At 37.8% G+C, this 15,411-nt stretch overlaps 1 non-coding gene across 1 annotated transcript; it reads right to left on the bottom strand.

Moving 5' to 3' along the window:
- Positions 1-11,822: 11,822 nt before the first annotated feature.
- LOC112793182 (small nucleolar RNA R71) lies at positions 11,823-11,926 on the bottom strand. The gene has a single exon (XR_003197888.1). It is a non-coding gene; the product is annotated as a small nucleolar RNA R71 (small nucleolar RNA).
- Positions 11,927-15,411: the final 3,485 nt, after the last annotated feature.

Raw genomic sequence — 15,411 nt, 5'->3', positions numbered from 1 at the left:
GAGTGATAGCGTTGAGACCGCCCTTTGGGTTTGGTTGGGGTTGGTTGGTGTTGTTGGAGGAGGACATGGACATCTTTGAAATCATGTCGGTAAGATTGGCCAATTGAGCACTCATGGCTTGGAATTGAGCCTTATAGCCCTCGTCCTGTTTATCCACAGCGGCTCTAAGCTCATCAACTTGATTGGTAGAAGGTGAAGAGGATTGGTTGGATTGTTGTCTATGGTGTGGTGCTTGGTATTTGGTGTAGTTCTTTTGGTTTTGGTTATGGTGATTTTGGTTGGCTTAGTGGTTGTTGTTGTTGTGGTGGTATTGAGATGAAGATTGGTTGTTGTTGTAATGAGAAGAAGAGTTGTTCCATCTTTGGTTTTGATTGCTCCCTTGTGCATTATCTCTCCAACCTTGATTTTGATTACTACCATGAGAGTAGTTGTTTTGGCCTTGAGAAGGATAGGGCGGACGGTTATTATAATTCACATTGGCTACAACAAGGGCATGCTCCTCTTGAATTTGATGGCATTGATCGGTGTAATGTGTGGTGCTAGAGCACAAACCACAAATTCTAGGAGGGCCTTCAAGCTGAGCAACTTAAGGTGGGGCTTGGATGGCTTGGATGGAGTAGAATTCCTTTTGGTCTTTTTGTATTTGCGTGAGGATAGTGGTCATGTCCCCAAGCGCCTTGGTTAAGCTTGCTTCGGAAGGTGACGGTTCTACCACACCCTTGAGAGGATTACTTCTCACCCATACATGTTGTGTAGCCTCGACAACATCATTTATTAATTTCCAAGCTTCTCCTTCCGTCTTGTTCTTTGAAAGGGAACCACCGCTAGAGGCGGTGAGCAATCTTTTATCTTCCACATAAGGACCTCCGGTAAAGTAACTAATGAGCAAGTGAGTGTTCAATCCATGGTGTGGACAAGATTCCAATAGCCTCTTGAACCGAGTCCAATACTCATACAAACTCTCTTGGTCTTTTTGCATTATACCCGAAATCTCCTTCCTGATGTAGTCGGTCTTCTCCGGTGGAAAAAATTTATCTAAAAACTCTCTTCTCAAGAAATCCCAATTGGTCACAATCTCATCCAGTTGTGAATAAAACCACATCTTTGCTTGCCCTTCAAGAGAGAAAGGGAAGGCAAAAACCATAATAGCCAACTCATCAGCTCCATGCCTTCGAGCCGTAGAACAAGCAACTTGAAAGTTTCTTAGATGTCGGATGTGGTCTTGACCCAGAAACCCATGATACTTAGGAAGTAGATTTATCAAGCTACTCTCCAACTCAAAGTTTGGATCAATATTGGGATACCTTGCTTGCAAAGGTTGAAGTATAATATCCGGAGCTCCTTGCTCATGCAAAGTGATCCGTCGTGGCTCTGCCATGTATGGCTCACCTGTAGGATGCAAAGATGTATTAGTAGTGCCAACAGAAGAATAGGAAGTAGCGGACTCCAAGTCACTCTCGGTACCGTCTAGTGATTCGGTATGTTCCTCAAGAGAGGCCGAAGTACTAGCCGTATAGTCCAACCGCTGTCTAGCTTGCCGAGTGTGTAACAAGGTTTTTTCAATCACAGGGTCAAACTCGGCTAAACTAGAATTTGGTTGGGACCGAGTCATCAAACTTGGGAGTCATAGCACACATACAAAAGAAATATAAACTATAGCTAAGTATTGAAAGAAGGTAAACTATCTACAATATTCACATATTCACATAACCAATATCAAGGCACATGTTGCAACCATTCCCCGGCAACGGCGCCAAAAATTTGATCGAGCACAGATACCGTCGATAAGGAATTTCACAAGATGTTTTTCGCGAGGTGCGCGTGCGTGCCCATGCTGGAATTCCCAAAATCCAAATCTTCATGTTCCTTCCTCTTGTGCATGCTTTGTTTCTCTCTAGGCCATTCTTGTCCTATAAATACTGAAATCACTCAACAAATACAAAATGCATATTTTTCATCATGGAGCAATATTAGGAAGGAAACACAAAACTATGCAATTCTTGTGGATAAGTGTGAAAAATATTGACAAAACCCCCCAAATTCTACACAATATAAACAACAAAATTGGGGTTTATCAATCAATAAGAGTACTGGCAGCAACAAATGATGATTCAACAGCAAGAATTTCAGACAAGAATTCTTGAAGGGCAAAAGAAACAGTTAGCAGAGTTTCAAAAGTCACATGAAGGATTGTTTCTGAGGCAAGCCAAATATGGGGAATATACTCAAAATATGTACCAATGGAAGAATCTATATCATACCATTGGAGAGAATATGTATGCAGAAAGGACAGAGTATAATGAAGACACCTAAGCAAAGTTGGATTATTTAACCTACAGCATGCCAGCATTGAATCCACAGATCAAGCCTTTTAAGCAATGCCAAGAGTTAGTGGACCATCAGAGAGCAAGAACCAAGAAGCATACAACACGTACAATGCATAGAGTGGAGGAGGCTGGACTCTCAGGTCTGATGGATCCTATTTGGGATAGGAGGTGCCCTTTTGAAGAGCCTCAAGATTACACTAAGAAGAGGAAGAAGAAAGGAGAATCAAGCAGGGAGCATGATAATTAGAAGGTGGTAGAGTTTCTTTCATGTTTTTTAATTAAATAAGGAAGATGCATCCCTGCAACATGAGATGCCTCCAATTGCTTTATATTATGCACTTTCATTTTCTGGATATTGATCTACATAATATTTGTCATCCATCATTAGCTTGAATTTTGTTTTATTTCCTTACTGTTTGAAAAAAAGGAAAAGGTTTGAAATAGAAAGTGAATGTCCAATGTTGTAGAAGTTTGAATGAAAATTAGCGGTGGTATTTGCTTGATTTAATGAATAGCTCATAAAATAAATGCTACATAATAACATGATTCCATGAAGTATTGATGCACGAAAACTTGTCTCTCAACAAATTTCCCTTCGACAAGTATACCGAATTGTCGTCAAGTAAAAACTCACAATAGAGTGAGGTCGAATCCACAGGGATTAACGGATTAAGAAATCAATGGTTAATTGATTATCGTAGTTAGACGAATCATATTGGAGTGATAAGTAACAAGGAAATGTGAATGGCATAAAAGTAAAGAAAGCAATAAAGTGTAGAAAAGTAAAATGGCAAGAAAAATAAATGTAAGAACTAAAAATAAAATGAACATTGGGATCAAGAGATATTGCAATCCTCCGGATGAAGTTCATTCTCATCTCTTCCTCAATCAATGCATTCATTGATCTCCTTGGCAATCTTAAGTGTTTGGATCCCAATTCCTTGGAAATCCAATCTCTCTAAGCTTGAACAATTTCCTAATTCCTTGATTTAATTGCTCATGAGAAGAAATGAAGTTTGGTCACTGATTATACCACACACATTCATAGATCAAAGTATTGGTAAGATTAAATGTCACAATATCCATCCAACCCCCAACCTAATCCAATGTGAGAGAGCATTTCTAGCATGATTTCCTCATTCCTCTTCCAAGGTTCAGAGGAAATCCAAGTATGAGTAATTTCTCTTCCGAGACAATTACCCAATTGGATGAAGATTGAAAGCTCTCTAGTAAAATCAAGAGAAAAGAAAGAAGAAGAAGAATAAGAACTACAATTGATCCATTGAATCATAATAGATCTCTCTAACCCAATGAAAAGAGTTAGTTGATCATTGCTCTACCAAAATAGAAAAGAAAGAAAGTGCAAAAAAGTAAAGATGAAGATTAAAACTAAAATTGAAACTTCAAACTTCATAAACGAAAAGTACAAAGAAAAGAAAGAGAAGAAAAAGTGTGTAAGGGGAGGGAGTCCGAAGACCCCTCTTCAATCCCCAATTCCAGAATCCCGGATCCAGCCCCCTTGAATGTAGAAACTAAGGCCCTTATATAGGCTCTCCTAAATTACAAAATAAAATTAAAAGCAAATTACAATTAAATGAAAATTCCTATTCTAGATGCTTTTTGTGGCCTTGATTGGTTGGCAGTTGTGGGCTTGCTTGCTTGAGCTTTGAAGTGGACTTGAGAGAGAAGTGAATCAAGTTGAGGTTCAAGTGCTTAGTGTTAGTGCTGCCGTTAGCCACACTAACGCTACAAGTGTGGCGTTAGTGCTGAAGTTATTGTGGCTAACATTACACTTGCTACCCAGTTGGTGTTTTTGGGGCTTAAAAGATGCCTCTTGTTTGTACTTCAATTTTATGCCCATTATAAACTATTATATATCTTTGGAAAGCTCTGAATGTCAGCTTTCTAACGCAACTAGAATCACCTCAATTGGACTTCTGTAACTCAAATTATGCTCCTTTGAAGGTGACAGGGTCGCTAGCATAGTCGCTGGCGTTACTGGAAAAGGTAAGTCACAATAATGTTAGCGATCAGGGGATTAATATTGCCAGGTTCTGAAGTTCAAACTTAATGTACACCCAATACTATTATATATTGTTGGAAATCCCTGGATGTCTACTTTCCAACGCCTTTAAAAGCGCATCATTTGGAGCTCTACAGCTCGAGTTACGCTTCTTGGAAGGTGAAGATGTCAGCTGGCCTTACTACAGGTTGATACCATGTTCATCTTTGCACTTTCGGGGCAGGTTTTCTCCCTCAAATTCAGTGTCTGCCATGTAATGCCATATATGCTTAGAAAGCTCTACAATCCTACTTTCCAATGCCTTTGGAATCACCTCATTTGGAGTTTTGTGGCTCAAGTTATTCTTGTTTAAAGAAGGCATGGTCAGGCTGCCAGGTGAGATTTTTGCCCATGTTAGTGTCCCTGTTAGTGTAACTAACATGGCCATTAATGTGGGTCTTCCTTTTCTTCGCAAATGTTAATGGCGTTCACCTTTTCTACTAACATTAGAATTTCCCTTTTCTTCCACGTTAGTTCCCACGTTAATGTAACTAACATGGAAGCTAACGTGGGTGTTCTTGGCTTTGCAAACGTTAGTGGCGTTCACTTTTTCCACTAACGTTGGCGTTTCCCTTTCCTTCCACATTATTTCCCATGTTAATGTAACTAACGTGGAAGCTAACATGGGTCTTCTTGCCCCTTTGCTAACGTTAGTGGTGTTTACTTTTACCACTAATGTTCCATGCTCTCCTTCTTCAAAGTTAATGCCATTAACTTTCTCATTAACGTTGGGGCTTCTCTTTTCTTCCATGTTAATGGCCACATTAGTGGCACTAACGTAGCCACTAATGTGGCTCTTCTCTGCTTCTTGTTACCTGAAATCAATCAAACAAAGTGCATCAAAGTCTTGCTCTTAATCATGGGATCATGCATCATCCAATTTATCATTCAATTCATGCATAATCCTCATGAAATCATTTAAAATTCACAATGTTTGCTTGAATCATGGTATGATTGCATTTTCAACCAAATACTTGCTTATTTCCTAAGAAAATGCATGAAACCAACCTAAAGCATACAAAAAATGGCTAGTAAAACTAGCCAAGATGCCCTGGCATCAAATATGAACTAGCTTGCTGCTACAAAGTCTGCTATAAATAAAATCCCTTGAAAATGAATCAAAACAAAAAGAAAAAGAAAGAGAAAAGCCAAGAATTGGCAAAGAAACAAACAATAAGGCTATACACCAATATCTTGGACCCTAGGACATATGCCTGTGGTATTTGTGTACTAGGATATGCTTGGACAAGTAAGTTCTAAGGAGTATTTTGAAATTTGGCCACTTAGATCAACTGATTTAGGATTGCCAACTGAAAGTTCACTATCAAGAGCAACCTAGCTACAAAACACTTAGTAATCCAAAGAGATGCTGGGCATCAATGCTCCTAGGAAGAAAATGTGAGCTATGTGTCTATGGTGAAGAAATGTTGAGCAAAACTAAGCCAAAGGCTACTGCAACATTTGCCACCAAGCCTTCAATGAGTAATTAGCTCTCTAAGAAAAACAAGAAAGGAAAAGTTAGCAAGGGATCAAGCAAAAGCAAAGCATTGTAGCAGTAACCTTAGTAAACCTTTGGGAAAACATTTTCTGTATAGCAGCAAGTAATAAATGAGCTACCATTGTCTGCATAAAACCCCATGAACCAAGTTCAACAATCTGCTAAATAAGGACATGCATAATTCTCTGTTTCATTTTATTTTCTCTTATGTTTAGTGCTTGCTTTGGGACAAGCAAGGTTTAAGTTTGGTGTTGTAATGACAAGTCATCTTATGCTAGCTTTTCAAGCATTTTTCACTTGTTTCATTAGGTTTTATGCACTTTCTTGCATTATAAATAAGTGATTTGGAGTGGAATGGCATGCTTTTGTTGAATCAATCAACCATCCTTTACTTGACACAAAATCATGAGGTTTAAGCTAAAATTAATTGGTTTTTGAATGATTTATAAACCTTGTGAATTTGGTGATACTTTGATTGGTTGTTTTGATTACTTGTAGGTGAAGAAAAGAAAGAAACAAGAAAGCGTGGCCTATGAAGCGTAGCCAAAGGAAATAAAAGCGTGGCACATCAAGGGAGAAGAGCCATAGTGCTCTCTCAAAGAGCTCAGTGCTCTCTATTAGAGCCCTACTCAAAGCCAAGAAAGCAAGGGGCAAAGGGAGCTGCGCTCTCCCCAGTAACCGAGCGCTACCCTAACACAGACAATAATGCTTGTCATGCAAGATTGGAAGGCCAAAGCAACATGGATGCTGCGCTCTCCTGGCTAACCGAGCACTCTACTAGAAGTGTGACCTATGGTCAAAATTCAACCAAAATTCCAATTAAATTTAAATCTTCACAAAACTGAAAAGCCCACTCCAAATTCTAAAATCCAAAAATAGGAAGTGTATAATAGAAGTTAGTTTGATTTAGAGAGGACTTTTTTTCTTATCTTTTCTTACCTTTTTAGGATTTTGAGACACTTTTAATTTTCATTGGAGAGCTGAATTTGAGATTTGAGCTTTGAGTTTGGGAATTGGAAGAGAGAATTGAGTTCTCTTCTTCTTTGTTCTTACTTCTACACTCTTCATTCTTTGTTTTGAATGTTGGATTGAGAATTGAAAGAATTTTGTTTCATTCTTGATCTGAGATCTCTCTTTATTTATTTTCTGCATAATTTCAAAGAATTGTGATTTGGATATAAGTTTCCTTTACTGTTTTCATCTCTACTTCTTCTGCAATTATTCTCTGTTGGATCAAGAAAGGAATTGAGATTTAGACTTGTTCTCTAGTCTCATTCAACCCATGAGATCTTCAACTTCTCTTTTAGTTATTACAATTGAACTGAATTCACTTTCTGTTTTACTTCTTCAAGCAATTCTTCTTTTCTATTTAGATCTGCTGCATTTTAATTCATCCTCTACTTCTCTGTTGATTGTCATTTACTTTCTCTTGTTTAATTTCTGAAATCCCAGCTCCCAAAGCCCTTTATGATTCAAGAAATTTACATTTCTTACAATCTAAGCGTCTGTCATTTATATTACTTGAACTTTAAGATTCAGCTTCTTTACTTCCTTTGCCCTTTAATTTACAGTCAATTATCTCTCTCCCTTTAAATTTCATGCAATTTTGCTTCTGTTGGATACAAATCACTCAAATCAACACTTGTTTGCTTGACTAAATCAACCACCTAACTAAAATTGCTCAATCCTTCAATCCCTGTGGGATCGACCTCACTCATGTGAGTAATTACTACTTGATGCGACCTGGTACACTTGCTGGTGAGTTTTGTGTTGGATCATTTTCCATACATCAATGATCATGTAGCCATCTTGGAATATATACTCGCTCATATTTTTTTTAGGTATATAACCAAACATTAAGTTTAGTGTTGTGACATATGCTTGATGAGCGGATAATTTATACGCTTTTTGGCATTGTTTTTAGATAGTTTTTAGTATAATCTAGCTACTTTTAGGGATGTTTTCGTTAGTTTTTATGCTAAATTCATATTTTTGGACTTTACTATGAGTTTGTGTGTTTTTCTGTGATTTCAGGTGATTTCTGGCTGAGATTAAGGGACCTGAGCAAAACTCTGATAAAAGGCTAACAAAAGACTGTTGATGCTGTTGGATTCTGACCTCCCTGCACTCGAAATGGATTTTCTGGGGCTAAAGAACTCCAAATGGCGCGCTCTCAATAGACGTTAGAAAGTAGACATCCAGAGCTTTCCAGAAATATATAATAGTTCATACTTTATTCGTGATTAGACGACGTAAACTGGCGCTCAACGCTAGTTCCATGCTGCATTCTAGAGTCAAACGCCAGAAACACGTCACGAACCAGAGTTGAATGCCAAAAACACGTTACAACTTGCCGTTCAACTCCAAAAGAAGCCTCTGCACGTGTAAAGCTCAAGCTCAGCCCAAGCACACACCAAGTGGGCCCCGAAAGTGGATTTCTGCATCAATTACTTAATTTTGTAAACCCTAGTAGCTAGTCTAGTATAAATAGGACTTTTTACTATTGTATTCAGTGTCTTTGATTGTAAGGTCTTTTGACCATTCGGTCTTCTGATCACGTTTGGGGGCTGGCCATTCGGCCATGCCTGAACCTTCATCACTTATGTATTTTCAACGGTGGAGTTTCTACACACCATAGATTAAGTGTGTGGAGCTCTGCTGTACCTCAAGTTTTAATGCAATTACTACTATTTTCTATTCAATTCAGCTATTCCTGTTCTAAGATATTCGTTGCACTTCAACATGATGAATGTGATGATCCGTGACACTCATCATCATTCTCACCTATGAACGCGTGACTGACAACCACTTCCGTTCTACCTCAGACCGGGCGCATATCTCTTGGATTCCTTAATCAGAATCTTCCTGGTATAAGCTAGATTGATGGCGGCATTCATGAGAATCCAGAAAGTCTAAACCTTGTCTGTGGTATTCCGAGTAGGATTCAGGGATTGAATGATTGTGACGAGCTTCAAACTCGCGATTGTTGGACGTGATGACAAACACAAAAGAATCAAGGGATTCTATTCCAACATGATCGAGAACTGACAGATGATTAGCCATGCCGTGACAGAGCATTTGGACCTTTTTCACTGAGAGGATGGGATGCAGCCATTGACAACGGTGATGCCCTACATACAGCTTACGATGGAAAGGAATAAGAAGGATTGAAGGAAGGCAGTGGGAAAGCAGAGATCCAACAGGGACAAGCATCTCCATACACTTATCTGAAATTCCCACCATTGAATTACATGAGTAACTCTATCTTTATTTTCTGCTTTATTTACTATTCAAAAACTCCATAACATTTATTATCCGCCTAACTGAGATTTTCAAGATGACCATAGCTTGCTTCATACCAACAATCTCCGTGGGATCGACCCTTACTCACGTAAGGTATTACTTGGACGACCCAGTGCACTTGTTGGTTAGTTGTGTGGAGTTGTGACTAAGTGTGATTCACGTTGAGAGCGCTACCAAGTTTTTGGCGCCATTATTGATGATCATAATTTCGTGCACCAAGTTTTTGGCGCCATTGCCGGGGATTGTTCGAGTTTGGACAACTGATGGTTCATCTTGTTGCTCAGATTAGGTAATTTTCTTTTTGTTCTGTTTTCAAAAATTTTTCAAAAAAAATAAATAAATATTTTGAAAATAAATCATTATATGGCTTTAGAATTTTTAAGAATGGATTCTAGAGTTTCATGAAGCATGTTGAAGCCTGGCTGGCTGTAAAGCCATATCCAAATTCTTTTGGACTAAGGCTTCAACTAGTCACCACAATGCATGTAATTTCATCCTAAAGCTGGCTGGCTATGAAGCCATGTCTAACCCTTGGATTGGAGCTTTAGGCTAACATTGAAAGATTCTTGGAATCCTTCTTAAAAATTTTGAATTTCTTGTTTTTTTTCCTATATGTTTTTCAAAATATATATATATATGTATATATATATATATATATATTTATATAAAAGAAAATACAAAAAAATCATAAAATAAAAAAAATCCAAAAATATTTTGTGATTCTTGTTTGAGTCTTGGGTCATGTTTTAAGTTTGGTGTTAATTGCATGCTTTAAAAATATTTCTTGCATTTTTTCGAAAATTCATGCATTCATAGTGTTCTTCATGATCTTCAAGTTGTTCTTGGTAAGTCTTCTTGTTTGATCTTGATGTTTTCTTGTTTTGTGTCTTTTATTGTTTTTTATGTGCATCTTTGCATTCATATTGTCTAAGCATTAAAGATTTCTAAGTTTGGTGTCTTGCATGTTTTCTTTGCATCAAAAATTGTTTTTTTCAAAAATATGTTCTTGATGTTCAACATGATCTTCAAAGTGTTCTTGGTGTTCATCTTGACATTCATAGTGTTCTTGCATGCATCATATGTTTTGATCCAAAATTTTCATGTTTTGGGTCATGTTTGTGTTCTTCTCTCTCTTCATTAAAAATTCAAAAATCAAAAAAATTATCTTTTCCTTATTTTACTCCTAATTTTTGAAAATTTGAGTTGACTTAGTCAAAAAATTTTAAAATTAGTTGTTTCTTGTAAGTAAAGTCAAATTTTCAAATTTTAAAAATCTTATCTTTTTAAAATTTTTTCAAAAAATTAAATCTTTTTCATTTTTCTTATTAATTTTCGAAAATTCTTTAAAATATTTTTCAAAAATCTTTTTCTTAATTTTATCTTTATTTTCGAAACTTAACTAACAAGTAATGTGATTGGTTCAAAAATTTGAAGTTTGTTACTTTCTTGTTAAGAAAGGTTCAATCTTTAAATTCTAGAATCTTATCTTTTAGTTTCTTGTTAGTTAAGTAATTGATTTTAATTTTAAAAATTAAATCTTTTCTAACCATATCTTTTTAATCATATCTTTTTATTTTATCTTTTATATTATATTTTTTTCAAAATTTTATCTTTTTCAAAAATTTGATTTTAAAATATCTTTTCTAATTTCTTATCTTCTTATCTTTTCAAAACTAATTTTCAAATCTTTTTCAACTAACTATTTGACTTTTTGTTTGTTTCTTATCTTTTTCAAAATCAGCTAACTACTCTTCTCTCTAATTTTCGAAAATACCTCCCTCTTTTTCAAAAATTCTTTTTAATTAATTAATTGTTTTAAATTTTAATTTTAATTTTATTTCTTATCTTAATTTTCGAAAATCATTAACTCCTTTTCAAAATTGTTTTCAAAAACTTCTCTCTCATCTTATTCTATTTATTCATTAATTTACTAACACCTCTCTTCACCTCTCTTCATCTCAAATCACTGCCCATATCCTTACCCTTGTGTTTGGATTCTCCTTTCTTTATTCCCTTCTTCTTCTACTAATAATAAGGAACCTCTTTACTGTGACATAGAGGATTCCTCTTCTTTTTATGTTCTCTTCTCTTTCATATGAGCAAGAACAAGGAAAAAGGCATTCTTGTTGAAGCTGATCCAGAACCTGAAAGGACTCTGAAGAGGAAACTAAGAGAAGGTAAATTACAACAATCCAGAGACAACCTTGCTAAAATTTTCGAACAAGAAAAGGAGATGGCAGCCGAACTTAACAACAATAATGAAAGAAGGATGCTTGGTGATTATACCACAGCTACGCCCAAGTTTGATGGAAGAAGCATCTCAATTCCTACCATAGGAGCAAACAATTTTGAGCTGAAACCTCAATTAGTTGCTCTAATGTAACAGAACTGCAAGTTTCATGGACTTTCATCAGAAGATCCCTACCAGTGTTTAACTGAGTTCTTGCAGATCTGTGAGACTGTTGAGACTAATGGAGTAGATCCTGAAGTCTACAGGCTCATGCTTTTTGCTTTTGCTGTAAGAGACAGAGCTAGACCATGGTTGGACTCTCAACCTAAAGATAGCCTGGACTCCTGGGATAAGCTGGTCACGACCTTCTTGGCTAAGTTCTTTCCTCCTCAAAAACTGAGCAAGCTTAGAGTGGATGTTCAGACCTTCAAACAAAAAGATGGTGAATCCCTCTATGAAGCTTGGGAAAGATACAAACAGATGACCAAAAGATGTCCTTCTGACATGTTTTCAGAATGGACCATGATAGATATATTCTATTATGGTCTATTTGAGTTCTCTAAGATGTCATTGGACCATTCTGCAAGTGGATCCATTCACCTAAAGAAAACGCCTGTAGAAGCTCAAGAACTTATTGACATGGTTGCAAATAACCATTTCTTGTAAACTTATGAGAGGAATTCTGTGAATAATGGGACGCCTCAAAGAAAGGGAGTTCTTGAAATTGATGCTATGAATGCCATTTTGGCTCAGAACAAAATGTTGACTCAGCAAGTCAACATGATTTCTCAAAGTCTGAATGGATAGCAAAATGCATCCAACAGTACTAAAGAGGCATCTTCTGAAGAAGAAGCTTATGATCTTGAGAACCCTGCAATAGCAGAAGTAAATTATATGGGTGAATCTTATGGAAACACCTATAATTCATCATGGAGAAATCATCCAAATTTCTCATGGAAGGATCAACAAAAGCCTCAACAAGGCTTTAATAATGGTGGAAGAAATAGGCTCAGCAATATCAAGCCTTATCCATCATCTTCTCAACAACAGACAGAGAATTATGAACAGAGTACCTCTAACTTAGCAAATTTAGTCTCTGATCTGTCTAAGGCCACTTTAAGTTTCATGAGTGAAACAAGGTCCTCCATCAGAAATCTGGAGGCACAAGTGGGCCAGCTGAGTAAGAAAATCACTGAAACTCCTTCTAGTACTCTCCCAAGCAATACTGAAGAAAATCTAAAAAGAGAGTGCAAGGCCATTGATATAATCAATATGGCCGAACCTAGAGAGGAAGGAGAGGACGTGAATCCCAATGAGGAAGACCTCATGGGACGTCTCTCAAGCAAGAAGGAGTTCCCTATTGAGGACCTAAAGGAAATTGAGGCTCATATAGAGACTATAGAGATCCCATTAAACCTCCTTCTGCCATTCATGAGCTCTGAAGACTATTCTTCCTCTGAAGAGGATGAAGATGTAACTGGAGAGCAAGTTGCTCAATATCTAAGAGCCATCATAAAGCTGAATGCCAAGTTATTTGCTAATGAGACTTGGGAAGGTGAACCTCCCTTGCTCATTAGTGAACTAGATACATGGGTTCAGTAAACTTTACCTCAAAAGAGACAAGATCCTGGCAAATTCTTAATACCCTATACCATAGGCACCATGACCTTTGACAAGGCTCTGTGTGACCTAGGGTCAGGCATAAATCTTATGCCACTCTCTGTAATGGAGAAACTGGGGATTATTGAGGTACATCATGCCATATTCTCATTATAAATGGCAGACAAGTCAGTAAGACAAGCTTATAGATTGGTAGAGGATGTGTTAGTAATGGTTGAAGGCCTTTACATCCCTGCTGATTTCATAATCTTAGACACTAGGAAGGAGGAGGATGAATGCATCATCTTTGGAAGACCTTTCATAGCCATAGCAGGAGCTGTGATAGATGTTAATAGAGGAGAATTAGTCCTTCAATTGAATGGGGACTACCTTGTGTTTAAGGCTCAAGTATCTTCTTCTTTAACAATGGAGAGGAAGCATGAAAAGCTTCTCTCAGTATAGAGTCAAACAAAGCCCCCACAATCAAACTCTAAGTTTGGTGTTAGGAGTCTACAACATTGACCTGATCACCTATGAGGCTCCATGAGAGCCCACTGTCAAGCTATTGACATTAAAGAATCGCTTATTAGGAGGCAACCCAATTTTTATTTATCTAATTTTATTTTATTTTCATTGTTCTTTTATGTTTTATTAGGTTCATGATCATGTGGAGTCACAAAAAAATATTAAAATTAAAAACAGAATCAAAAACAGCAGAAGAGATAAATCACACCCTGGAGGAAGGACTTACTGGCGTTTAAACGCCAGTAAGGAGCATCTGGCTGGCGTTCAACGCCAGAACAGAGCATGGATCTGGCGTTGAATGCCAAAAACAAGCAGCATCCTGGTGTCTAAACGCCAGGAATATACCCTGAGAAGAGCTGGCACTGAACGCCAGAAACAAGCATAGAACTGGCGTTTAACGCCAGAAACATGCTGCAGTTGGGCGTTGAATGCCCAGAACATGCATCACCTCGGCGTTTAAATGCCAGAATTGCATGCAAAGGCATTTTACATGCCTAATTGGTACAGGGATGTAAATCCTTGACACCTCAGGATCTGTGGACCCCACATGATCCCCACCTACCATATTCTCCCCTCTTCTCAACATTCATCCTCTCTTTCCAATAAACACTCTTCCCCAAAACCCTTCACCAATCACCTCAATCTCTCTTCCCAATTACCCCCTTCACCACTCACATCCATCAACTCTTTCCCATAAACCCCACCTACCTTCAAAATTCAAAATTTCTTTCCCACCCAAACCCACCCTAAATAGCCGAACCTACTCCCTCTCCCCTCACTATATAAACCCCTCTATTCTCCTTAATTTTCACACAGCACAACTCCCTCTCCTATCCCATGGCCGAATACACCTTTCTCCACTCTCCTCCATATTTTTTCTTCTTCTTCTTCTTTTCTTTCTTCTCTTGCTCGAAGGCGAGAAATATTCTAAGTTTGGTGTGGTAAAAGCATAAGCTTTTTGTTTTTCCATTACCATTGATAGCACCTAAGGCCGGAGAAACATCTAGAAAAGGGAAAGGGAAGAAAAAAGCTTCCACCTCCGAGTCATGGGAGATGGAGAGATTCATCTCCAAAGCCCATCAAGACCACTTCTATGATGTTGTGGCTAAGAAGAAGGTGATCCCTGAGGTCCCGTTCAAGCTCAAGAAAAATGAGTTTTCGAAGATCCGACATGAGATTCAAAGAAGAAGTTGGGAAGTTCTGACCAACCCCATTCAACAAGTTGGAATCTTGATGGTTCAAGAGTTCTATGCCAATGCATGGATCACTAGGAACCATGATCAAATTATGAACCCGAATCCAAAGAACTATCTTACAATGGTTTGGGGGAAATACTTAGATTTTAGTCCGAAAAATGTGAGGTTGGCATTCAACTTGCCCATGATGTAAGGAGATGCACACCCCTACACAAGAAGGGTCAACTTTGATCAAAGGTTGGACCAAGTTCTTAGGGACATATGTGTTGAAGGAGCCCAGTGGAAAAGAGACTCCAAAGGCAAGCCAGTTCAATTAAGAAGACTGGACCTCAAGCCTGTGGCTAGAGGATGGTTGGAGTTCATCCAACGCTCCATCATCCCCACTAGCAACTGATCTGAAGTTACTGTGGATCGGGCCATCATGATTCATAGCATCATGAATGGAGAGGAAGTAGAAGTTCATGAAGTCATCTCCCTTGAATTCTACAAAATAGCCGAAAAGCCCTCTACCTTGGCACGACTAGCTTTTCCTCATCTTATTTGCCATCTATGTTACTCAACTGGAGTCATCATAGAAGGAGACATCCCCATTGAGGAGGACAAGCCCATCACTAAGAAAAGGATGGAGCAAACAAGAGAGCCCACTCATGGAACCCAAGAGACGCATGATG

This window comes from Arachis hypogaea, chromosome 3, assembly GCF_003086295.3.
Source record: "Arachis hypogaea cultivar Tifrunner chromosome 3, arahy.Tifrunner.gnm2.J5K5, whole genome shotgun sequence".
Taxonomy (NCBI): domain Eukaryota; kingdom Viridiplantae; phylum Streptophyta; class Magnoliopsida; order Fabales; family Fabaceae; genus Arachis; species Arachis hypogaea.
The sequence above is the reverse complement of the archived record's forward strand: the minus strand, read 5'-3'. Positions and strand labels throughout refer to the sequence as shown.